This window comes from Caretta caretta, chromosome 3, assembly GCF_965140235.1.
Source record: "Caretta caretta isolate rCarCar2 chromosome 3, rCarCar1.hap1, whole genome shotgun sequence".
Classification (NCBI taxonomy): Eukaryota; Metazoa; Chordata; order Testudines; family Cheloniidae; genus Caretta; species Caretta caretta.
Genome location: NC_134208.1, coordinates 183,429,938 through 183,456,552, shown reverse-complemented (window position 1 = coordinate 183,456,552; position 26,615 = coordinate 183,429,938). Strand labels below are relative to the sequence as shown.

At 46.0% G+C, this 26,615-nt stretch overlaps 1 long non-coding RNA gene across 1 annotated transcript in view; it reads right to left on the bottom strand.

The window, feature by feature from the left end:
- Nucleotides 1-26,161, bottom strand: part of LOC142071458 (uncharacterized) — a 241,649-nt gene extending 215,488 nt beyond the window's left edge. Inside the window, exon 1 of the long non-coding RNA XR_012667489.1 lies at nt 26,089-26,161. This is a non-coding gene — a long non-coding RNA (uncharacterized LOC142071458). The remainder of the gene's footprint in view (nt 1-26,088) is intronic.
- Between the last annotated feature and the right edge of the window lie 454 nt (nt 26,162-26,615).

Sequence of the window (26,615 nt, the reverse complement as noted above, 5' to 3'; positions counted from 1 at the left end):
TCAGAGCATAGCCACAAGAATGATTAAAAGCTAAGAAAACATATCTTATAGGAGACTGTTTATGAGACCAGGAACATGACACATTTTTAACCTAATCCTGGATACTCTTTTCTCTGCTGCTATGACAAATTGTATTTTTGTAGTTTATTTACAAGGTCTCTAAACTGCAGACTCCTTTAGATTCATGGATTCATACATTCCAGGGCCAGAAGGGACCATTATGATCATCTAGTTTGAATTCTGTATAACACAGCCCAGGAAACTTCCCCAAAATAGTTCCTACATCTTTTTAGAAAAAAAAATCCAATCTTGATTTTAAAATGGTAAGTGATGGATAATCCACCATGACCCTTAGTAAGTTGTTTCAATGGCATATTGTTAAAATTGCCCTTATTTCTGGTCAGAATTTCTCTAAACTCTTTGAAGGGTCGGGGTTCAAGATAATTGAGAAAGAGTTTGAGGACATCTTCCAGGAGATAGGGAAGTTCTCAGCAGGGTACAGAATAAAGCTGAAAGAGCCCTGGTGTGAACTTTCCTTGGGGACTTGAATGTAGGTTTCCCATACCCCATGTGAGTGCTTTAGCCACTGAGCTGCACTTTCTCTGTCACAATGAATATTTATACAAAGTGGAATAGCACCAACGGGGAGACTGAATGAGTGAGATACAGTCTATCGCCTGGTGGTTAGGGTGCTGAGATTTGGGAGACCTAGGTTCATGTGCCTACTCTGCTTGATTTAAATCAGGGACTTGAACTTGACCCTGCTGTCTTACAGGCAAGTGCCCTGGCAATTCCTGGACTTGAGGAAACCTCTCTCAATAAAGGTTTTGTCAAAACACATCCCATTCTGCAAGAAGTTTCTGTTTCAATAAATTTTCTCTTTTTCTCTCAAATAACATTACATCAAAATTTTCCCAGCCAGTTGTATTCCTATGCTCACTGCATGTCTAAGATGGATATACATGCTTTGAAGATTAATTTTCTTGGTGCTTGCAAAAGCCTCTAGCTCAGTGATCTTGGATTTAAGAACATACCCACACCTCAACTTGGGCATGACTGTATGAGGTTTTTTGCTATATCTTTAGTGTTACTTGGTGTGTGCATGTGAATTCTGGAAACAGCACTCCAATTGTGCACACAAATCTGGGTGCATTTACTGGTACTTTACCTGTGAATGCTTAATTTGACTGGAAATCTGCTCCTTTCTCCAAAGCAGAAGGTTCTCCTAGGATTATCTACACTTAGGCCATCATGTTTAGACTTTGAGGATAAGTTTAAGCATTTAAATCCATATTTGGTCATCTACATAAGTGGTCTGATTTTCTGACATGCTGAAAATGCTGAAACCCTGCAGCTTCCATTGAAGTCTACATCTCTGAAAAGAAATCAGGCTACTTTTTCAGTTACCTAACTCCATGCACCTAAGTAAGCCAAAAATGTTCACAGCAGTCAGGAAGTCTTTGATCTGCAATTTTATTGTACCAGCTATATTCTAAAGGCCTTGTGTGCTATATTTCAGATCATCAAGCTCTCCCTCCTGTAATTTGGGCTCAGATGCATATGTTGGTCTCTGAAGAGCCATCTCTGCATTGGAAGATTCATTTTCTGCAGATAATCTTACAATACATGCAACCACCAACAAAACCACACCCACTCACAATTTGTTTTCTGTCATTGCTACATTTATTAGGATTGCACATGAACAGCTAGTACTTACTTCCTAATGTACAGGTGAATACTTGGTTTCTCCAAAGGTAAAAGATTCAGATGTTTACAACATCAGAGAAATATTGCTGGGGTTTTAGATTTGCTTAGATTCAGATACTGTCAAGCCATAGAAGCTGTCTACATGCAATAATTGATGGTTCAGGGATTTAAAAAAAAAAACTTGTTCACAGTCTGCACTTAGAAGATATTCAAAAATAATTGGTTGTTAGAGAAAGTTTAGGTTAAAGGCAAAACCCAAAATGAGTGCATCCTGTAATTCTCCCAAGGATTGTTTTGGTAGTGTTATACCTCTTTGTATGGCTGTTGCATCAGAATCGTAGAGGTATAAGAAGTGAAGTTTCTGCTGCAGAGACTTCAACTAGAAACAGTCTGTAGGTGAGGGGTTGGTGGGAGAGGATGAGACATATGAAATTTAATATTCTTCACAGGCATGTGCTGTGACAGTAGGATTCTCACCTCCTAAAGCCAGTGAAATCAAAGGTGTTAAAGATTCAAGCATTTTTCTCCTGGCTGTGGGTGGCCTAGTCCCTCAATCCAGCTGCCTTTTTGTATTAGAAAGAGAGCTGAAATCATCTTCACTTATACAAGATTTATTTTACTGTGCAATTTTTATCCACTACATATAATTTGGTGAATTTCATTTTGATATTCTTGCCCCTTTCTCTGAGAAGAACAGTGTATCCCATTGCAACCTTGTTTGCACTCTTCACATATTCTCTTCCAAATCAAGGGGGTTAGACTAGCTTTCCAAGATATTGTTTTCCTTTTTCTTTTGGTGCTCACCTGAAGTGCAGCTTTTCAGAGAAAAGTATATAAGAACTACATATAAGAAATGACAATCCAAATATCACTTTAATTTGCTTAATTTAAAATGAGATTTGTCATGATGTTTTCCATATATTTAAAGTCAGGTTTTTACTAGTAATGGGCAATCCTCACAGGTTTTAGATGTTTGGTTTGCATAAAATATGAATACTCAAGTGATTTATCAAAGCCTGCCTAACTTCACATACTTTCTGTCATTCTCTCCATATAACTGCTTATAACATGCTAGGCTGCTGAGGAGGAGCCATTATGCATCGTGCCAAAGATCCTCAACACCAACATTTCTTTCTATCACTTAATACACAGAAGATTCATCAAAGGCTTCTTTGGACTTTGTCATGCATTGGAAGATACTAAAATACTGTAGCATACACCAAAACAGATGTCACAAAGAAAAAATTAAAAATAAGGTACTGAGTCAACCTGATAGAAGCAGGCTGTTCAGAGTTAAAGTTAGCAAAGTAATAAAGGAATTGCCATACTGGATGACAGCAGGGTCCATCTAGTCCACTCTCTTGCTTCTTGCCAGTACCAGCGGCTTCAGAGGAAGAAACACTGCAGTAGGCAGTTATGGGATAACGTTCATTTAACATAAGTTTCCTCCTAGCCCCCATAATTAGAAGTTGGGTTTGTGCCCCCAAACTTGAGGGCTTATATGCCTTCCAAAACTCTTGCTTATTTTATTAGTGTTTACTATAACTCTGGATTTTCTTAGTGTCCAAATAAAAGTCCAATCTTTTTTTCTGAAAAAGGCAGTAGAGCTCTTGGTCTTAATATCCTGTGGCCATCAATTCCACAGGCTAATCAGATGTTATGTGCAAGAGTACTTCCTTTTTATCAGGCTTGGATTTACCTCCTTTCCATTTCACTGAAAGTCTCATTATTATTATTATATGGTGAGAAACAGTGAACCAAAAGACCCTGAACTGCTTTCTCTATACCATTTCTTATTTTGTATACTATTCTCGTGTCCCTTCATATGCACTCCCTCTCTCTGATAAATAATCCCTTCTTTTTAACCTGCCTTCATAGGAGACATGTTCAGCATCTCTAATCATTCTTGTGACATTTTTCCAATGCCGTTCTATTTCTGCTACAATCCTTTTAATATGGTTTTACCAGAACTAAACCTTATTCCTCATAATAGCAAATCATTAATTTATAATATTTTCCATCCCATTCTTTATGCACCCTATAGTTGTGTTTGCTTTTTGGACAATAGCTGCAAACTGAGCAGAAGCCTTCACTGAGCAGTTCACAGTGATACCAACACTTCCTCCTGAACTGATGCAATTAAGTTGGAACCCAGTAAGGTATATGCTACCTGTATGGCATCTTGCCCTTAATTCACTCCATTTTATTTCTGCAGGCAGAAAATATGAAGCACATAATAAACATGATAAATGGAACACTGAATTATACAATAAGTAAAAGAGAAAGGGAAATGCTGATTTACAATTAGTCTGTTGACTTATACTAGGACACTATATGGAAGCAATTATGAAGGAAATAGTGTTTTGTCTTTGGTCCTTTTTTGCTAGACTGGACTTGATCACTGATAATGCCTCCTCATTGGGGGGTCTTATCACTTTAATAAAGAGATGAGTTTTCAGACTGTAAAGCTAGAGTCTTACTTTAATTTTCAACAGGATTTCATTATCCATGGTTAACACAACCGAATTACCGCAAAGACTCTCAAAGCTGCTTCTAATGTACATCTCTCAACATGGCAACAGAGAAGTTTTGTATGGTTTTAGTGGGAATAGGTTATTGTTTATGTGATATTATCTTGTATGTGCTGATAACCTAAAATTCACATTTGAGTGTTTTATCCCTGTCTGTGTCAAAGTGTGTGAAATTTAAGTATGAGTTCCTAAATAAGGATTTAGGGGGATTAATTTAATTCTGTAATTAGTATCAGGTTTTTTTAGCTACACATAGGCAGTAGCTTGTTATATTTAATATTTTAGAATTTAGGGCCAGATCTTCTAAGCAGCACAGGAGCTGTCGGGTGCTATTTAGGCACCTAAATGAAGTGACTAGATTTACAAATGAGAGCATTGTTATTAATGGGAACAGTTGGGTGCAGAGCACATTGGGAAACTCTGATCCTGAGACTATGTCTACACTTAAAATGCTACAGTGGCACAGTTGCAGCTGCACTGCTGTAGTGCTTCAGTGTAGAACTTACTACAGCAATGGGAGAGATTCTCCTGTCATTGCAGTAAATCCATCTCCCTGAGAGGCAGTAGCTTTCATCAACCTAGTGCTATCTATACCAGGGGTTAGGGCAGCTTAACTATGTCGCTCAGGGGGGTGGATTTTTTACACCCCAGAGCGACATAGCTGGATCCATCTAACTTTTTAGTGAAGATTAGCTATTATCAGCATCCAGTTCAACATCCCTTTATACCTTGTGGAAAGGACATACTTGTTTTACTAGATGAAGCAGCAATTGTTTAACTGTGTTGAACACATTTATTTAAAAACTCCCATGAATTGTATGTGAGCATGACTGAAAATTCTGTACCCTTCACCCCTTTGTTATATTTGCTGGGTATAAACTATGTATAAGGTCTGTAATAAGGGAGATGTAGATATTATTACATTTGGATTAATACCCTAAAAGTATATACTGAATGTGTGAATTTCAAATGTGAAATTTACCTTAGAAAATTCAAGTTAATTAAATTATCAAAAGTTTAGTGAAGTTAACACACACACATACTGTGATAAAATCCATTGACACAGGTGATGCTTGGCTAATTAGAGCCCAACCCTAATGGATGGCTCATCAAGCCAAAACAGTGATAGAAAGGGAGATCAAGGACATGTTACAGATGGGTGTAATCCGTCCCAAACCAGAAGGGGAAAACCACTTGTGTGTGGACTACTATAAGCTAAATGCTGTAACTCACCCAGAAAACTATCCAATGCCATCCACAGATGAGCTATTGGAGAAACTGGGACATGCCCAGTTCATCTCTACCTTAGACTTAACTAAGGAGTACTGGAAAGTGCCGCTAGATGACCGAGCCAACGAAAGGTCAGCCTTCATCACCCATGTAGGGCTGTATGAATTTAATGTGCTCCCTTTCGGACTGTGAAATGCACCCGCCACCTTCCAGAGACTGGTAGATAACCTTCTGGCTGGATTTGGGGAATTTGCAGTAACCTACCTTGATGATGTGGCCATATCCTCAGCAACAAAAATGATTAGAGGACTAGAACACATGACTTATGAGGAGAGTCTGAGGGAATTGGGATTGTTTAGTCTGCAGAAGAGAAGAATGAGGGGGGATTTGATAGCTGCTTTCAACTACCTGAAAAGGGGTTCCAAAGAGGATGGATCTAGACTGTTCAGTGATAGATAGCAAATGACAGAACAAGGAGTAATGGTCTCAAGTTGCATTGGGGGAGGTTTAAGTCGGATATTAGGAAAAACTTTTTCACTGGGAGGGTGGTGAAACACTGGAATGCATTACCTAGGGAGGTGGTGGAATCTCCTTCCTTTGAGGTATTTAAGGTCAGGCTTAACAATGATTTAGTTGGGGATTGGTCCTGCTTTGAGAAGGGGATTGGAGTAGATGACCTCCTGAGGTCCCTTCCGACCCTGATATTCTGTGATTCTATGAAAATGTGGAAAATACTGTTTAGTAAAATTAGAGGTGCATGTATCTTATTAACTCTGTTTACTAAACCTCCAGGATGAAATCCCAGTGTGGACCCGAGCTGAACTAGGCTGGCCAGCACCATCTGTGATTTGGGGGGTATGTGATAAATGAAGTGGGGGAGAGCTCCCTTTTATGGACCCAGCCAGCCAGTTGGGTATAAAATCCCTCTTAGTAGCTCTTATCTACTTGCTTTACCTGTAAAGGTTTAAAAGTCTCACTGCGATGCACAGATAAAAGGAAGTGAGTGGGCACCTGGCCAAAAGAGCCAATGGTAAGGCTAGAACTTTTTAAAATTGAAACAAGACTCCCCTTTTGTCTGTCCGCTGTTGTTCTTGGGGAGAAGTAGACAGGGAGCAGCGATGCTCTTTGGGCCAGGTATGAAAAATTATCAGTATCATACCTAGAAAGTACTCATCTAAAACCCCAGATATGTAAGTAGATTAGGAAATGTCTAGAAAGACATGATTAGGTTTATCCCTTTTATTTTTGTATGGCTTGTGAATTCCTCTGTGCTAACCCTGGGTGACTTTGTTTTGCTTGTAACCTTTCAGCTGGACCTCAAGAGAGCAATTTTTAATGATTAATTCTTGTATTTGCTCTTTTTAAATCTAGCAATAGCCTGAGTTTTCAGATGTATTTTCTTCTTTTTTTTTAAAATAAAATTTATCTTTTTTAAGAACAGGATTGGAATTCTGTGTCTTAACAGGTTTGTGCGCATGTTGTTGTTTTTTATTATTAGAGTCCTTAAGGGCCCCCACCTTCTGCACTTGAAGTGTCAGAGTGGGGAATCATCCTTGACACATACATTAAGAGGAATAACCCAAACAATTCTGGAAGGCATGCTTCCTTTAGATGGAACAGCCTGAAATCTGAAGACTAACAACATTCTACTGAGAGAGCTCTCTATAAAAAGAAACTGATATTCCAGAAAACGGTGTTTTTACCCAACTGATGCCATATGAATCATTATCTACTCATTGCTAGTATTGTCCTAACTGTATTGAACATCCTTGTTCTGGGAAACTGATTCTACACCTCTGGATATTTGTTATCTATAGGCAGCAAATAAATGTTGATTTGTTGACTTAGCAGATTAATAAATACAGTTGTTCAAATGTACATACATTTGATTCTGATTTAGCTACTGTTCTCTGCATGGAGGCTAGCTCCTTGATTAGGATGGAAAATCACAACCAACACTGTCTCATGTCATATTTTTAAAATTCGTATTTGCAGTATTACAAATAAATCAACAGTATTCACTTCTGGAGATACCTGATCATTCAAACTACTTCTAGCCACAGGCTTTCACCGTATTGAACTATTTGAGGCAACAGAAAACGGGGCCATAGTGTTGCCAGTCAGAAGCATTCAAAAATCATGAGTCGGGTCCCAAAAAATCATGGAATCAGTTGGCGGCTCCTTCACAGAGCTGTGAGCATGGGCGTGTTTCTGACACGGTTTACCCCCATCCCGGATACTTGCCCTTTTTGTAATGTGAGGAAAACCCTGGCGCACGTATATTTAGAGTGTGCCAGATTGCAGCCCCTTTTCCGGCTCCTCACAAATATTCTATTGCGCTTCTGGCTTCATTTTTCCCCTCACCTTTTTATCTATACACTTCCCATCCGCGGCGCCACAAAATCGTGGGATCTCCTGGTCAACCTCCTCCTAGCCTTGGCTAAAACAGCCATTTATAAAACCAGAGAGAGGAGGTTGGCCCATGAAACATCCTGCGATTGTAGGGCCTTTTTCCAATCCTCAGTACTTTCACGTATCCGGGCGGAGTTCCTCTGGGCGGCGTCCACCGACTCCCTTGACGCCTTTGAGGAGCGGTGGGCGCTGTCCGGGGTTCTCTGCTCAGTGACCCTGTCCGGTTCCCTCCGTCTGACCCTTTAATTGAGGGGAAGAGAGAGAGACGCAAGCCCCAGCCGTTGCCGCTGCGGATACCATCATTACTGTCATCTAGGAGGGGTCCTATAATACATGAGTGTCTACCCCACCCCACCCCTAAACCACCCACCCCGCAGCCGTGCCCATCTTGCCAGGCACTCTCAGGAGAGGGAGGATCAGTGACACTGGGCGCGGCACTAGGTAACTCCAGGGCGTGGAAGACCACGAGTGTCGAGGAAGCCCCCCCGCTCTAGGCCACCAGGTAACTCAGGAGGGTGGAAGACCACGAGTGTCAAGTAAGCCCCTCCGCTCTGGGCCCAGGCTAGCCTGAACACTTCTCCCTCCTGAAAGCTGCTGTGTTATACCTTCTGTTTGCGTTGTTTTGTTGCATAGTTTGTTTTGTTTCCTTTGGTAATTCTTTGCAAGTGTTACAAATAAACTTCTTTTCTGTTTCAAAAAAAAAAAAAAAAAAAACCTTCCGTGTTACCTTACCCAGGGAAAAGGGACCTACTTAGCCTGCTCTCCTGCTGCTGCCCTCTGGCCTAGGCTTTCCTTGCTTTTTGCCCCTGCTTTTGGCTTCCCCCCCGACCGGGCCAGATGCTCTCCCCCCTTTCTTTTCTTTTTGTTTTTTTTTTTTCTTTCTCTGCTGTTGCTAGAGTGCTGGCCAGCTGCTGGCTGGCTGTAGTCCCCCCCCCTGCCCGCCCGCCCGCCCGCCCTTGGATGCTGCTGCTGCTCGAGCTGAAACCTCCCCCCCTGAGAGAGGGGGGGCCTGCCGGCCCGCTTCCCCAGAGGGGGGGAGTGGAAGGACCCAGCCCCCAGACCCAGCCACTTGCTGTTTGTCTGCGGACCCGTCTCTGGTTGAAAGGAATCTTATCACTTGCTCCGGCATTTCTGGAATGCAAAAAAGAAAACCCGGAACAGACAGATAGAAAAGCAGCCCACCGGAGGAACACTGCCCGGGGAATCTACAAATCGCTGTGGAGGGGGCCTAAGACTGAGTAACTTTCGAACTGTGCTCTCGTGTGGGGGAAGGCCTTGACTGTGTCGTGACTGTGTTTGTAGGGACACAGGGGGTGTGGCACGGAGCTGCCCCCTGATCCATCTGTGTCCTCCCAACCCTCACACTACTATCCTCATCACTGCCACCTCCATCGTCATTGCTGGCTGTTTAACATCTGCCTCTGGACTTAGCTGCTTGCCCTGATTCCACCGTGTGGGCCAGAAGCACCAGCCAACCAAACAGGACTCTCTGGACAAGCGTACGGTGGTTCATGTGCCCCCCCCTTGAACTGCCCATCCCACAGCCTGTCCCTTTTTACCTGACCCCAACTCCTGTTAATCACCTGCCACCGCCCCCGCTGGGGCATCGGCAATGGAGGGCACTGGGGTAACCTCCGCCGCTGCCTTGCCCACCACCTCCTTAGACTCTAGGGGAGCCCCCACAGCCGGCAGGAAAGGCCAGGGCAAGAAGAAGGGGAAGGGCCCTGCTAAAACCACCAGACCCTTTGTGGCAGGGGCCACTCCCACTGTTGCGGCCCCACCACCGACCACGGCGTCCCTCCCTGCTGCCCCCTCCACCAGCTCTGCGGATGTCCCTCCCTCAGCCCCCAGGATGTATGCCCAGGCAGCAGCAGCCCCCCCGCCTGCTGCCTCGTCATCTCTCCCGCCCACCGCCTCCACCACCATCAACAGCAGCTGGGGCCCCTTCCCCACCATGACAAGGAAGCACAGTATCCGATGCCTCCTGGTGCCCGCCTCGCCCCACATGGAGACCTATGTGCGGGTGTTGGCGAGGGTGGTGGGGCCCACGGCCATTGTGGAGGCCTCCAAAATGTATGTGAAGGTCATCTTCTTCTTAGCATTGGAGGCTGCCACCCAGAAGGCGGTGGAGAGGGGTCTGGTGGTGGGGGGGGTGTTTGTCCCTCTAGAGCCGCTAGAGGACCTGAGCGTCTGCCTGGTCCTGACCTCTGTCCCTCCTTTTTTCCCCAGTGCTGCCCTGTTACCCGCCCTTTCCACCCTGGGGAAACCTGTTTCTGTCATCAGCCCTCTCCCGTTGGGCTGCAAGGACCCCACTCTCCATCACATCTTTTCCTTTCGCTGGCAAGTACAGCTTATCCTGCTGACGGCAGTACGTAACGGAGAGGTGCTCGAGGGGTCCTTCCTAGTCCCCCACCAGGGGGCCCATTACCAGGTGTATTTCTCCACAGGGGAGGCCCGGTGCTACCTCTGCCGGGTGTCAGGGCATGTCCAGAGGGACTGCCCCTTAGCCCAGCAAGGAGGGGCACCTGGGATCCCCGAGACCCAGCAGGAGATCGGCCCTGTCATTGCCGATGCCCCTGGCCACCTGATATCTGCACCCGCCCCCCCCCCTTCGGACCACCACTTCTCCTGCTCAGGCCCAAGGGGCACCGCCCCTACAACACCCAGACGAGCGGGAGAGCCCCGCCCTCGCTGCTGACAATCTGTTGGGGCCTATGGAGGAGGGTGTGGCAGAGATACCACCAGGCATGGGAGAGAGCCTGCCCCAGGGAGAATCCTCCCTCCCTTATGCCACCCCACCGTCCGTCCCCCCCAAGTCCCTGAGGCATTGCCTTTACCCCCTGACGCGACCCCTGCTAACCAGCCCCCAGATGATGCCATGGAGGGCTGGGCCCTAGTCCAGGGGAAGTGAGGCAAGCACAAGGCTCGAGCTCTGCCTCATCTACCCGAGGCGGAGGCCACCCATAAGACCAGGAAGGGGGCACCGATGCTGAACCTTCCGCTTTGCCCACAAGTGCATCCCATCCACCGGTGTCAGCCGGGAAAGATGTGGTAGCACCGGAAGATAGTGTCTCCCCTCCACGGGAGACCCTCCCCTCTGAGACCCTCGAGGAAGCCCCTTCTTCCTGATGCTACCCGAAGCCCCCGTGAACCCTGAGGCAACCGTCGTGGCGGGTGCTGGCGGGGAGAACCCCGGGGCGACGGAAAGTGTCCTCTCCTACATGTTGGAGGAGATTGAGGCCCTGATTCTCACCCCAGTCGCCCAGGGGGAGGATGACCTTTTGCCAGCAAATCTCTATCTGGGTGACCTCACTCCACCCCTCTTTTCCCCATGCTCCCTCCCCCTAACTGCTGCTTCTGCTCCCACCTCCGAGGAGCACCTGGAGTCCTCCATCGACCCGGCCGCTGATGGCACCCCTCTGACGACCACCGAGCCTGCTCAGGTGACAGCCAGCGCCATGCGGCCGGGACACAAGTTGCCAGGGGTACCCCCCGTTGGTGCAGAGCAATCGATTTCCTTCCCGGGCAGGGGCCAAAAGAAGATAATCCACCTCCTGATGCTGTGGCCGCTAAATCCACCATAGAGTCTGTGCCCGGTATCACTGAGAGCTCCCTCCCCACCCCCTTAACCCTCGAGTCTGATCGGGAGGCGCCACCATCCAGCTGCTTGCCTCCCGAAACCCAGAACCTCACCTCTGCCCCTGCCCCTATCCAATTTACCTCCTACAATGTCATTGCTGCCACCGGGGCTGTCTCCTTCCCTTTCCCAACTGATGACCCCCAGGGAGTGGTCTTTGTGTTCTCCTGCCCCGACCCATTAGGAGCTGCTATCTTCCCTCCACCGCTCCCTATTGCCCCACAGCTTGAGGCAGGCCTAGAAGCTCCAGCCCATCAGGCACCCCATCGGGGGTCCACACCCTGCTTGTTTGTTTTAGTGGACCATGGGGCTGCACCAAGGGCCCCGCTGGGGAACAACCAGGAAACCGTAACCCCACCCCCCCATGAGCTGCAAGGAGAGCTGCGGAAGTTTTTAGAGGATGTCTGTGGCTCCCACAACAAGGTACAGCTTGCTCTTCAGCGATGGGAGGATTTTTTTCAAATCCTCTGGGCCACAAGGGCCCTCATGGGGGAAGGTAAAGGGACGGGGAAGCAGGATGCCGCGGCCTACTGGCGGGTCCGCGTCTTCCATGACCAATTACTCACCTACAGGATGGGTCAAGGACTGATGCGCAGCCCGCTGGGGGATGCAAGCATCCCTGCCAGTGAGGATCCCCCCTGAGCCCCCCATGACACCTCTCACCATCGCAACGTTGAACACCCGGGGTTGTAGGATGGCTCTCTGCAGGTCCCAGGTGCTCTCTTTCCTTCGGGAGAGAGGGTACTCTGTGGTTTTCCTGCAGGAGATCCAACGGATCCAACCACTGAAGACAGTTGGCAGCTGGAGTGGGGGGACAGGGTCTACTTTAGCCATTCCACGATTCGGCAGGCTGGAGTGGTGACCCTGTTCTCCCCCGACCTATGGCCCGAGGTGCTAGGGGTCGCTGAGGCCGTACCGGGTCGCCTGCTGCATCTCCGGGTCCGTATAGAGGGACTCATGGTTAACCTCTTTAACGTCTATGCCCTGACATCGAGACCGGAGCGGCTGCAATTCTATCAGCAGGCATCCGCTTTCCTCGGCACCTTAGATTCTTACGAGTGCCTGGTCCTGGGAGGGGATTTTAATACCACCCTAGAGGAGTGAGACCGCTCGGGGACCAAGCAGAGCCCGGCCGCCACGGACACCCTCCGCGAGATAGTTGAACATCACTCCCTAGTGGACATCTGATGTGACCACCACCCAGATGACACTTCCACGTTCACCTTTGTCCGGGTGGAAGTGACCTAGTCACCGTCTGGGCCGAGTCTCTGCAGAGCGGGGTCCTCCCTCTTTTGTGCAGGTGAGCTGTGCTCGCCTCATTGCCGAAGAAGGGAGACTTCCGCGATTTACGAAATTGGCGTCCCGTCTTGCTCCTCAGCACAGACTAAAAAATTGTAGCGAAAGCCATCTCGCTGCGGCTAGGGTCTGTGCTGGTGGACGTGATCCACCCAGACCAGACCTACACCGTCCCAGACCGCAGTATCTTTGATAACCTATTTATGGTTCAGGACCTTTTGGAACTCGGGCGTAGAGATGGTCTGTTGTTCGCCCTCCTGTCCCTAGATCAGGAGAAGGCATTCAATAGGGTGGACCACGGGTACCTCCTGAGCACTCTGCAGGCGTTTGGCTTCGGACCCCAGTTTGTGGGTTTTCTCCGGGTGCTGTACACTTCCACAGAGTGTCTGGTTAAGCTCAACTAGACCCTGACCGAACCGGTCAGCTTCAGGCGAGGAGTACGGCAGGGGTGCCCCCTCTCAGGCCAGCTGTACGCTCTGGCGATCGAGCCCATCCTCTGTCTCCTCCGCAGGAGGTTGATGGGGTTGGTGCTGCGGGAGCTGGAGCTGCGTCCTGTTGGCGTACGCTGATGACGTGCTCCTCGTGGTCCAGGACCCGGGGGACTTGGCGCAGGTTGAGGCTTGCCAGGCCATCTATTCAGCAGCCTCCTCTGCCTGAGTCAACTGGGTCAAGAGCTCTGGCTTGGCGATGGGGGACTGGTGGCAGGTGAGCACCCTCCCACCCACGCTTCAGACCATCCGATGGTGCGTGGGCCCACTGCTCTACCTAGGCGTTTACCTTTCTGCCACGCACACTTCTCCGCCAGAGAACTGGCAAAATTTAGAAGGCGGGGTGATAGAACGTCTCCGGAAGTGGACAAGGCTACTCCGATGTCTTTCCCTCCGAGGGAGAGCACTGGTGCTTAACCAACTAGTCCTGTCCATGCTCTGGTACCGGCTCAACATCCTGGTCCTGGCCCCGGGTTTCCTGACCGACCTCCGGACATCGATTCTAGAGTTCTTTTGGTCAGGAACGCACTGGGCCCCTGTAGGGGTTCTTTATCTACCCCTGAAGGAAGGAGGGCAGGGCCTGAAGTGTCTGCACACTCAGGTCCATGTGTTCCTCCTCCAGGCCCTGCAGAGGCTCCTTTATAGTGCAGGTAGTTCGACGTGGAGCATATTGGCGTGCGCCTTCCTGTGCCGCTTCCAAGGGCTCCGATATGACCGGCAGCTCTTTTATCTCTGTCTGAGAGGTTTTCCACGAGACCTCTCCGGGCTGCCGGTCTTCTACCAGGACCTCCTCTGGACCTGGAAACTGTTTTCAACAACCAGGTCCGTGGCGGTCACCGTGGGAGCAGATCTCCTCGCGGATCCCCTGCTACACAACCCCTAGCTCCGTGTGCAGGAGTCCCGCTCAGTGCGCCAGAGCTTGATCCTGGCAGAAGTCACAAGAGTCGGAGACCTCCTGGACTACGACCAGGGAGACTGTCTGGATCCCCTGATGCTCGCCCAGCGCATGGGGCTCTGTCGAGACCTCGCACCCCCCAGCGCATACTTCAGGAGGCGAAGGCTGCTTTGCCGCCCGCTGCTCGAGCTTATCTCAACCGGGTCCTGCTTGAGGGCATGCGCCGCCCACCCTCTACCCCAGGCCCGCTGGACCTTTTAATTGGACCCCTGCCCCACAGACCCAATCGACCCCCTCACCCCTTCACTGCAAGCCGGCTGCATGAACTGCAGCCGGTATGCTTCCAAAGCGCGCCAAGGAAACATCTATACACGCTCACGCTCCACACCCTTCACACCCTCACCCTAGTGTCCCGCCCCGACACAAAGTGGCGAGACCTTCTGCCACCTTTGGAGGGTGAGCAGCCTCGGTGGGCCAGCCTATATTCCACCTTGGTTCCGAGGCCCATCGGGGACATCAGTTGGTGGCTCCTTCATGGAGCTGTGAGCACAGGCACGTACTTGATGCGGTTCACCCCCGTCCCAGATACTTGTCCCTTTTGTGGTGTGAGGGAAACCCTGGTGCAAGTATATTTGGAGTGCACCAGGCTGCAGCCCCTGTTCCAGCTCCTCACAAATCTCCTATTACATTTTTGGTTGCATTTTTCCTCTCACCTTTTTATTTATGCACTCCCCATCTGTTGGCTCACAAAGTCGCGGGATCTCCTAATTAACCTCCTCCTGGCCCTGGCTAAAACGGCCATCTATAAAACCAGAGAGAGGAGGTTGGCCGATGGAGTTTCCTGCGACTGTGGGGCGTTTTCCGATCCTCAGTGCATTCACGTATCCGGGCGGAGTTCCTCTGGGCGGCATCCACCGACTCCCTTGATGCTTTTGAGGAGCGGTGGGCGCTGTCTGAGGTTCTCTGCTTGGTGTCCCCATCCAGGTCTCTTTGTCTGACCCTTTGATTGGGGGAGAGAGTAAGGGACCCCAGCCCCAGCCATTGCTGCTGTGGACACCACCACCTTAGAGAGGTCCTTTCACACGTGGGTGCACGTGCCCCCCCCCCCCAGATTGTCCACCCCACAGCCTGCCCCTCTTGTTGGGTGCTTTCAGAGGAGGGAATTGTTGGTGACACTTGGGCATGGCACCAGGTAACTCGAGGGGGTGGCAGACCTTGAGAGTCGATGAAGCCCCCTCGCTCTGGGCCACCAGGTAACTTGGAAGGGTGGAAGACCATGAGAGTCGAGGAAGCCCCCCGCTCAGGGCCCAGACAAGCTTGAACACTTCCCTCCCCTGAAGCTAATGAGAAAAAAAATTGTGATTGGTTGCTGTGTTACACATTGCATATGCTGCTGTTTTTACTTTGTAAGTGTGTTATGCAAATAAAAACATCTTTTGCTTCAAAAAAAAATCACTCTCCTGTAGCCATCTGGCCTGACCCTGTCACACCAGTTAACAATTATCGTTTAACATTCCTTTCTTCATTCTTTGAGGAAAGAATCATTTCTATTTCTTTCAGGATTTAACTTTTGTTCTCTTGAAAACTACAGATAATTTCAGATGTGTAGGAGGTGATGACTGCCCAACTGTTTGTTTAAGTGATGTTTTATTTATAAGTATTTTTTTAAAAAACTACTGTTCACTTGCAATGTTAAACATCTCCATTACCATAGCTGTCAAAATGATTTTAATACCAGATGCAGTACATTACATACTCTCTCTCTCAGTTCATTACAATGGACACGAAAAATATGAAGCAGACAGTAGCCATGAATGGTCTTGTAATGTCCTATAGTGTAGATTTATAATATGAATAACCAGAAACTCCAGGCTAAGTACTAATATCTCTCTGTAATGCTTACAATTATTATGGACACCTATAGTAATCCTGTGCTTCTCATCTGCTGAAGATGATTGTCGTCCCTGAAAAAATGCACAACAAACCCAGTATAATAACATCAGTCTCAATTACAAACATCTTAAAAACATTTGTGTTACTTGCGGATATCAGTAAAGTATGGAATAATAATTTAGGGGCAAATTCTGTCCTTGGATGTATGCAAATGATAAAGGAGAATCATGCACATATATCCAAAGGCAGAATTTAGCCCCTGAAAGAGGAAGCACTTTATTCTACTCTACATTGATCTATCACAGTTGAGAGATTAGCATACTATGCTTCTGTTGAGATCTTTGATGATCTTTTCCATTGAGGGTTACACAACAATTGGGATCTTTTTTTCCAATGAGTCTTAGAAATCAAAACCCAAATAGGTGCATTCTACTACCATGAAAAGGATGCTCTGCAAAAGAACATGAGAAAACCACCTCTGTATGATTAGCACATGATTAACATTTAAGTACACCACAATTAGGAATTTCTGCTGAAGAAAAGCCCAGGACTCCAGTGGTAAGGGCACTGGAAGAGCCATGCGGAGAAGGTTGGAAAAAGTGGTGCAAAGACTTGTAGAACTTTGTGGTGATGTGCTAACTTGATGACATTATATCCCAACATCACCATTAATTTGTACAGCGCACTTTGCATATTCTGTAATTAAAGAATTATAATATACACCTTCCTAGAGTTTCTTTTTATTTCTAATTTTACTTAGCCTACGAGTGATTTTTAGTATGCAAATGAAACATGGGCATCATTTCCTAACTAGTATTTACTTGTAATGTTAAACTATATTAGGAGCTTCATTTAACATATGCAAATACAAAATTGACTAGGAAAAAAGGAAATTGTATAAAAAGTCCTAGATCAAGGCTGCACCTTGATATCAGAAAGATGCCTCAATTCAATAAAATTCACAAGCATTAATGAAAAAGCTATAGGATCCAGGGATAAGTCATAGGGTCCAATCATTTCACATAATGTAGGTCCTGCTTCTTCTCCTAATGGAAAAACTACTGACTTCAGTGGGAGTAGGTTGAGGAACATGAACTGAAGATTTAGAAATCCATGTAGTTTTGAATGAAACCCTGGATCAGGAATCAGTCCCTTGAAAACAGATCCTTTGTTTAAAATTCAGAGGGTCCAGGCCCATGTTTAATACTCAGTCTCTCAACTAGGGCAAACTTAGCAAAGCTCATCCAGAGGCATGTTCAGCTGGGGTACAGTTGCTGCCTTTGAATGATGCTCTTTAAACCTTGATGGCAGTAATGTGCAGCATTTACAAAGGAATCTGGCCACTCTTCTAATTGGCTGAATCTATGCTAGTGTCTGGCCACCTGCAGAACAATTCCTTCTGTGCATATTAAATTATCTCCTGCTGGAGAGAAGCCAATCAGTGACTGAATGCTGGTGAAAATACAGCAACTTAATTCATCCTGAAGACTTCAAGAAGTGCTAAAGCAAGATAATATCTCTCTGATTTAAGATATATTTCTTTGGGGTTTGTTTTAAAAGATACACACACTAAAAAGCCATTGGTAATTAGGTCATAATAATGGCTTAGGCTGTGTAGGAGACTTATTATTAGATCCATGAAAAACCCAGCAGTTCCAGTTCACAACTGTTCAGAAAACCCTTTGAGTCTGTATTTCACGTGAGTTCATGCCCCTACCGTGTTTTGAGTTTGAATTAAACAAAAACTCAAAGTGAAATTCCATCGAAACCACCAAGTTGAGCACAATTTTGGGTCAAAGCCATAAATCAGAGAAGATTTGTGTAATACTTTGCTGAAAGGGCCTGAACTGGGTATTATAACAAAGTGCAAATGAGATGAGTTTTGCATAGTTTGTGGTTTGACAGTAAAAGCTTCACACTCATTGCTGCCTATAAATTCAGGCTCGAACTATAAATCTCTCCTCTCATAGTTGTCAGTTAAGCAAAGTTCCAGTTCTGCTGCTCTACTCATATCTGGCAGGATTATACTTCTATGTTTTATTTTCTTATCTGACCATTATGGCAACTAAGTTATTTGTATGTAATTTTATTGTCTTTAGTTGTTCCGCATCCTTGGTGTTCTCAGAATGCTTCATCTCTGTTGTTTAATTTTCTTTCAGCTCTTCTACTGCATTTAAATGATTGCTCTTTATGTAGATTGCTAGCAGGCAAATGTTGCTTAACTTTTATCATCAGCAGTCACTATTTTATTTAATAGTGTTATGAGATAATCAGGCCGAGAGGGTGAACACCTGGATTCTGATCTCTGGCCCTTAGGAGGTCTGAGCTCACTTTCAGAAGCCGTTATTTTCAGACTGTTGATAATGCAATTGGCACCTTCCTTTTCTTCTGTAAATTCTATTCCCTGTTTCGTTACTAGGTACCTTTCAGGCAGTAAATCATTTTTTTGATCCCTGTCAGAGAATCTCTCATTCATTTGCCTCTGTATTTTTAAATCCTACCATGTTAATCATGACAGGTTCAGCAAAGCAAAGAATTGACTTCCTTTCTTTTTGAGGGCTCTGTGGATGAAATTTTGATCCAATTGAAGTGGACAGGAGTTTTACAAGTGACTTTTCTGGGGCTAGGATTTCACCTGATGGGATTACCCTCATGCAGTTCACATTTGTGCAATACAAGCACCCATGGAGTGAGCTAGCTCTAGGTGCTTTGCATCTGTAATCCTTGTAAAGTATGATAGCCATTAGAATGAGATTTGAAATACAGACATTCCATATGAATTAACAACATATTATTCAGCTTTGAGAGTTTCAAAACAATAGAAACTGTCTTGCTTCTAAAATAACATGGTTAACAAAAGAGAAAAATTACTTATTCTGTGGCAGCTGCCATTTTTTGCTGCTAACAGAAATGAACTGACAAGAAGAAACTCATTTTGCTTAGAAGACAATGGAAAATTATGGATTTAAGGCAAGTTTCAGTGTATATTTTAATTTTTGTTTGTTTAATGTTATTTTAGTGTTAGATGATAACTGGGAATTTTAGTTTAAGATAGATAACATACAAACTCCTCATTTCTATTCCCACTCGCTGTTTCTTTTGCCCATCACTCAAACTAGACAACTCCCCCAGAATATCCAGCCTTCTTGATTTGCCCAACCCTAGAACTAGATGCTGCCTATTGTTTGTTCCAGAACCCACCAATCTTCCACCTGCAGCTTGACTTTGGCACTCCATACCACCTTCCCTCTGCAAGGACTGGTCTGAGAGTAACCTGGCTGAAGAAATTGGAGAGCTGATTCTCAGAGACACAGGGTGCAGATTATGTCCAGCTGAAGTATATGGCAAAAAGAGCAAGTGATGTTAAATAATTTATATCTAGGCAGTACAGGTAGCAAAACCTTTAATTTAAGGTGGCTTGACACTTCCCATTATAAGATACTGATTTCAATTACCTATAACTTTGCCAGACTAACAGTTTGGCTAAAATTCTCCATGCCAGGTGTGTGCCTCTGGCTGAATTATCGCAGAACATTTCAGCAAAAAATGGTTCAGCCATTTCTCAGAATGAGGTTAAGAAAAATATATTTTGCCCATGTTATATTCTTACAATCATTTTGTTGAGAAGTTTTAGCACCTTCAAGCTTTGAAGCAGGGACTTGAAATTTGGCAAGTGTTAGAGATGTGCCTTTTACCATATTAGTAAAAATTGGACCAAATCTGGTCAAGTTATGAACCTTTGAAAATCTCAGTTCACATATACAAAATAGAAGCTTGTTAGTTTGGCAGCTAAATGTTCTGAACATTCCATCATGCTCCATCTTCTCACAGCACCTATATGCCAACCAGATGGTATATGTGCCATCCCCAAAAGTAATAAGCGTGTTGGCTCCAGTTCAGGAGCATGGGGGCTGAGCAGGACTTTCCTGCAATTGCTCCTCTCTGCAAGCCAAGGGCTGCTGAGGTCCTGGGCACAAGACCCAAGAGTAAGAAAATGGTCTCATGCATTCTTCATGTTCCCCCTGCTGGTGCCCAGACAGCATGGAGAAGGACGAAACCTGCCTGGAACACAGAGGGCTGAAGAGTCAGATTTGGCAGGGTGAGTAGCAGGGGGACTGGGACTAAGTACTGCGGGAAAGACTGGAATTGGAGGCGCTAATGGAGGGGGGAAAGGGACAGGCTGGGATGACAACTAGCTGGGAGGGCCAAGGACAGAAGGTTCTGGAACCATGAAAGAACACTACCCTTAGATTCTAGAACAGAACCCAGGATTTTTGAGTCTCATCATTCCTCTATCTGTAAATAGTGGTGAAACAATGACAAAATATATGCCTCATCTCCTTCTTCTGGCTGGCCCATATAGATGATGCCAGTCCACTATATGAGTTACTTTGTTGGTTGAGTGGCATAGTGGATCTAAAGTTATGAGGAGAGGCTGAGGGAGCTGGGATTGTTTAGCCTGCAGAAGAGAAGAATGAGGGGGGATTTGATAGCTGCTTTCAACTACCTGAAAGGGGGTTCCAAAGAGGATGGCTCTAGACTGTTCTCAATGGTAGCAGATGACAGAACGAGGAGTAATGGTCTCAAGCTGCAGTGGGGGAGGTTTAGATTGGATATTAGGAAAAACTTTTTCACTAAGAGGGTAGTGAAACACTGGAATGCGTTACCTAGGGAGGTGGTAGAATCTCCTTCCTTAGAGGTTTTTAAGGTCAGGCTTGACAAAGCCCTGGCTGGGATGATTTAACTGGGAATTGGTCCTGCTTCGAGCAGGGGGTTGGACTAGATGACCTTCTGGGGTCCCTTCCAACCCTTATATTCTATGATTCTATGATTCTAAAGATTCTAACCCCATTGATGTACCATGAGGGAGTCATAGAATCATAGAAGATTAGAGTTGGAAGGGACCTCAGGAGGTCATCTAGTCCAACCCCATGCTCAAAGCAGGACCAACCCCATCTAAATCATCCCAGTCAGGGCTTTGTCAAGCTGGGCCTTAAAAACCTCTAAGGATGGAGATTCCACCACCTCCCTAGGTAACCCATTCCAGTATTTTCACCACCCTCCCAGTGAAATACTTTTTCCTAATATCCAACCTAGACCTCCCCCACTGCAACTTGAGACCATTGGTCCTTGTTCTGTCATCTGCCACCACTAAGAAAAGCCTCGCTCCGTCCTCCTTGGAACCCTCTTTCAGGTAGTTGAAGGCTGCTATCAAATCTCCCCTCACTCTTCTTTTCCGCAGATTAAACAAGCCCAATTCCCTCAGCATCTCCTCATAAGTAATGTGCCCCAGCCCCTAATCATTTTTGTTGCCCTCCGCTGGACTCTCTCCAATTTGTCCACATCCCTTCCGTAGTGGGGTGCCCAAAATTAGATACAATACTCCAGATGTAGCCTGACCAGTGCCGAATAGAGGGGAATGATCACATCCCTCGATCTGCTGGCAATGACCCTACTTATCAGGGCTGGTGCAAGGAGGTTTCACGCCCTAGGTGAAACTTCCACCTTTTGCCAACCCCTGCCCCCACGGCAGCTCCCTGCCCCCCTCCGCCCTGAGGCATCTCCCCCTCTGGTAGCTCCCCGCTGCCGCCGCCCCACCCCAGCCTGGGCAGCCCCGCCCCCCCCGCGGCAGCTCCCCACCACCCCCTCCCTCCCTCCCCTTGGCCCGGGGAGCCACGTGCAGCAGTTCCCTGCCCCAGCTCACCTCTGCTCCGCCTCTTCCCTGAGCATGCCGCCACTCCTCTCGCCTCCCAGGCTTGCAGCGCCAATCAGCTGTTTAGCACGCAAGCCTGGGAGGGAGAGAAGCAGAGCGGGGCGGTGCCCAGGGGAGGAGGCGGAGCAGAGGTGAGCTGGGGCGGGGAGCAGTTCCCCTGTGCGCTGCGCCATCCCGCCCCCCCCATTACTTGCTGCAGGCAGCCCTCCCCACGCCCCCCTGCCCCAGCTCACCTCTGCTCCACCACCGCCCCCAACCACTTGGCGCCCTAGGCGACTGCCTAGTTCGCCTAGTGGTTGCACCAGCCCTGCTACTTATACAGCCTAAAATGCCATTGGCAACAAGGGCACACTGCTGACTCATATCCAGCTTCTCATCCACTGTCACCCCTAGGTCCTTTTCTGCAGAACTGCTGCCTAGCCGCTCGGTCCCTAGTCTGTAGCAGTGCATGGGATTCTTCTGTCCTAAGTGCAGGACTCTGCACTTGTCCTTGTTGAACCTTGTCAAGGCTGAATCCCAACTCTGTCACTCCGAGTGCAGAAGTGGGGCCCGCAAGGATTTTAAAAAATAATACTTGCTGCTCCAGGCTTATATTAAACTCCCAAGGTTACAGCTTTTCTCTGCCCTTGGCTTGGTAAACGCTGCCACCATCCAAATGCAAAAAAACCCAACCCCTTTGAACCCAGGAAGGAGCACTTGGGAATTCCTTCCTGTGGGGTACCCTCAAGCCCTTTCACCCCTCCTCCAGGGAAGAGCTGAGAAAGAAAACAAAAGGAAATTAGCTGTGGCCACCAGCTAATCAAACAACATGCACAAACTTCTTAGGACACCAAAAATCCAACCCTGTTCTTATAAAAGGTAAATTTTATTAAAAACAAAAAGAAAGAAAATACATCTGGAATTTAGGCTTTTCCTAAATTTTAAAAGAGCAGTTCCAAAAAATTAAGCACACAAAATAGCTTTCTTGGGGGTTCATCTTAAAGGTTACAAGCAAACAAAAGCATCTGGGGTTAGCACAGAGGAGTCACAAGCCAATAAGAAATAAAAAAATAACATTAATTGAACCTAGCTAAACATTCTGATTTACTTACACATTTGGAGTTCAGATAAGTAGTTCTAGGCATGATCTGATAATTTATGATCATACCTGGCTTAAGCTGCTTATAGCGTGGCTCCTCTGTCCCCGCCCAGAGAACAACAGACAAAGGGAAAGTTTCTTTCCCAATTTTAAAAAGTTCTACCTTCCCATTGGCTCTTTTGGTCAGGTGCCCCCCTTTTTTTCTTTATCTGGGGGACTTTTTAACCCTTTACAGGTAAAGGAAGTAAAGAACAGCTACCAAGAGGGATTTTACAGCTAACTGGTTGGATGGGTGTCCATCAAAGGGAGCTATTCTTCCCCCTTTATTTATCACAAACCTCATCAGATTTCTTTTGGCCCAATCCTCCAATTTGTCTAGTCACTCTGGACCCATCCCTACCATCCAGCATATCTACCTCTCCCCCCAGCTTAGTGTCATCTGAAGACTTGCTGAGGGTGCAATCCATCCCATCATCCAGATAATTAATGAAGATGTTAACAAAAACAGCCCCAGGACCGAATCCCTGGGGCACTCTGCTTGATACCGGCTGCCACTTAGACATTGAGCCATTGATCACTACCCATTGAACCTGACAATCTAGCCAGCTTTCTATCTGCCTTATAGTCTATTCATCCAATCCATACTTTTTTAACTTGCTGGGAAGAATTCTGCGGGAGACCGTATCAAAAGCTTTGCTAAAGTCAAGGTATATCATGTCCATCACTTCCCCATATCCACAGAGCCAGTTATCTCATCATAGAAGGCAATCAGGTTGGTTAGGCATGACTTGCTATTGGTGAATCCATGCTGACTGTTCCTGATCACCTTCCTCTCCTCCAGGTACTTCAAAAGGATTCCTTGAGGACCAGATCCATGATTTTTCCAGGGAATGAGGTGAGTCAATATAGTTCCATGCTATGGAACTGATTTTTTTCACTTTTCTTTTTTAAAAACCTAAGAAATTATGTCCTAAACCTGAGTGTGATTTTTGCTTTTTTGCATTCCTTGAGTGGTGCAAAGGCAGCAGAACAGGGCAGAGAACCCGCCCTGAAGTATTGATTGTGGCCCCTTGACTTTTTCTCTAACTTTTCTCAAGTCAGAAAGGTTGAACACCACTGACATTTAACATGTGGTAGTGCAAGACTCCAGTGCCTTGGAGTAAGTCACAGACAATCTAATGCAAAACAATGTAGAGGTACAAATTTTCCATTCTTTGTGACAAACATCCTATTTGTTCTATCATCACAAGCAATATAAATCCAGGGCTTCACGTAACTTCTTCACACACATTCAAAGCAGAGTGGGATTTCTTACAGTGACATATGCCTAAAGAATTATTCCTTTGGTGCTACTCATCTTCCCCTGGCTACTTTCACTTCTCTGCTTGGAGCTTGCACCTGCATGAAACAGTCTCTTACATAATTAAAAACAGTGTTTTAAACTCAGTTGTCTGTGGAGCTTTGTAAACATTTGCCATTTGAACCTTGGCACTAGAAGTTTTCACAAACCTTGCTTCAGCCAAAACACTTTTCAAAACAAAATTTGGATTCTTCAACCTTAGCTTTAGTTAGCACAGTTTGTCTCTGACATATTCTATAAAAAATAAAACCACAAGTACCATTTAGTGTGTCATTTAGGAAGAATGGATTTTATTATGACCAGTCTTCATCAAGAATAGCATCTTGGTTACATTGTAGAGATTAGCAGAGACAATGTAAAATTGTCTGAGGGTATGTATACACTAAAGATGGTATAAGTTATGTTGCTCAGGGGTGTGAATAAGCCACCCCTCTGAATGACATAAATTACGATGATCTAAGCGCCAGTGTGGACAGTGCTATGTCAGCAGAAGAGCTTCTCCTGCCGACATAGGCACCAATGCCCATGGGGGCTAGAGTCATTAAATCAACGGGAGAGATCTCTCATGTTGGTATAGAGCATCTGCACTAGCAGTGATACAGCAGTGCAGCTGTGTCAGTGCAGCTTCACTTCTGCAAGCTCTGTTGTGTAGCCATAGCATGGGCATTTGTTGGCAGAAAGCATATAGCATTAAATTAGGCCAATAAAACTGGATGGACTGGGCTAAATGGAATACTTTGGGGAGAGCGTACTTTGACTATCAGGTGCAGCAAATCTATTTTTTGAAACCTCTTATGCAGTGATTCTGTAAAAAAAAATGCTACTTAACTATGCATCTGCCCAGTCTCAGCCAGAGTTTTCACTTCTGCTCAACAACTATAAACACATGGAGTTAGCGTTGCATACTGTAAATTATGTTGGGGGTACAGCTATGAAAGGACAGCTCCTCAGCTTGTGATAATTGTTGTAGCTCCATTGAAATTAACAGAGCTATGATAATCTATAGCATGTGAGGATCTGCCCTGTATTGTTTAGCATTGACAAATGTGGGCAAAACTAGTGTGGTTCTGATTTAGGCTCACAGCGACTTCCCTGGTCAGGATCTGCTCTTATAAAAGTAAAACCAGGGTTTGTTTGGAATTGGGTCCCAGTCAATCTGAACCCCCTAGGTAACAGTCTTCAGCCTACAGGAAATGCTTCCAGTTTTGACCCATTTCTGCTTACAACCATTATTGTTATTGGCCTGATATGTGTGCACATATTCCTTCATTGCTTTAAACAGTAAGACAAGTCTTTGCCAATAATGTATACATATCACATTGTATAACATGGGGTTGGTTTTCAAGAGTGCTCAGCACTGATCTCATTCTGCTCTCATGAAACTTAGTGCTAAGACTCCCATTCAGAGCAGAGATAGGGCAACACAGAGTGCTTTTGAAATTTTTCCCCATCCCTTCCCACCCTCCACAAATCAGTAAACAAGACCAGACAGATATTGAATGAATTCAACATTTTCCCCTTCATGGAGATTGCTATTAAGCTTAGTAATTCATTACAGCTAAGAGGAACAATTCTACTTTTAAAAAACTGATTTTCAACTATTTTATTTGCGGTTTTGTCCATAAGATTTAAACATTTTACAGATGAACTTGTAGTTTCAAGAGCCATTTCTCAGCGAACCTATAGATAGCCTTAAGTTCTCAGTGCATGACTTGGATGATGGATTTTTTTGCAACTTTTATAACTGCTTTAATAAGGCACTCCTAAAAAAACAGCTAAGCAAGTAAATAAATACCCCAAACAAATTGTAACATATAGAGATGGGTTGGTATCAAAATATCCCCTTACCTCCAGGAAGCACCATAGTACCCCCATGTTAAAGATGATTTCTCAGTCAGTCTCGTTATGCATCCCACACAGCAGAACTTCTTTGACATGGGGGGAAATATATATACATAGTACACGAAGTACAGTATTAATTTTAGTACTAACACTAAATGACGTTGTTAAAGACTGTCAGTGTTCAATCTGGAGAGGCTGCTATGTTGCTACCTTTCTGTTTGCCAAGAAATGAATTATTTGGCTCCCACAAATGGGTCATTAAAAATAAATACTGCATGAACCTTCTATACTTCGGGAGAGTCTCACAAAAACCACTGTTTCCAGAAGTGGGAACTACAGGCCAGTCAGCCTCACCTCAGTCCCTGGAAAATCATGGAGCAGGTCCTCAAAGAATCAATCCTGAAGCACTTGCATGAAAGGAAAGTGATCAGGAACAGCCAGCATGGATTCACCAAGGGAAGGTCATGCCTGACTAATCTAATCGCCTTTTATGATGAGATTACTGGTTCTGTGGATGAAGGGAAAGCAGTGGA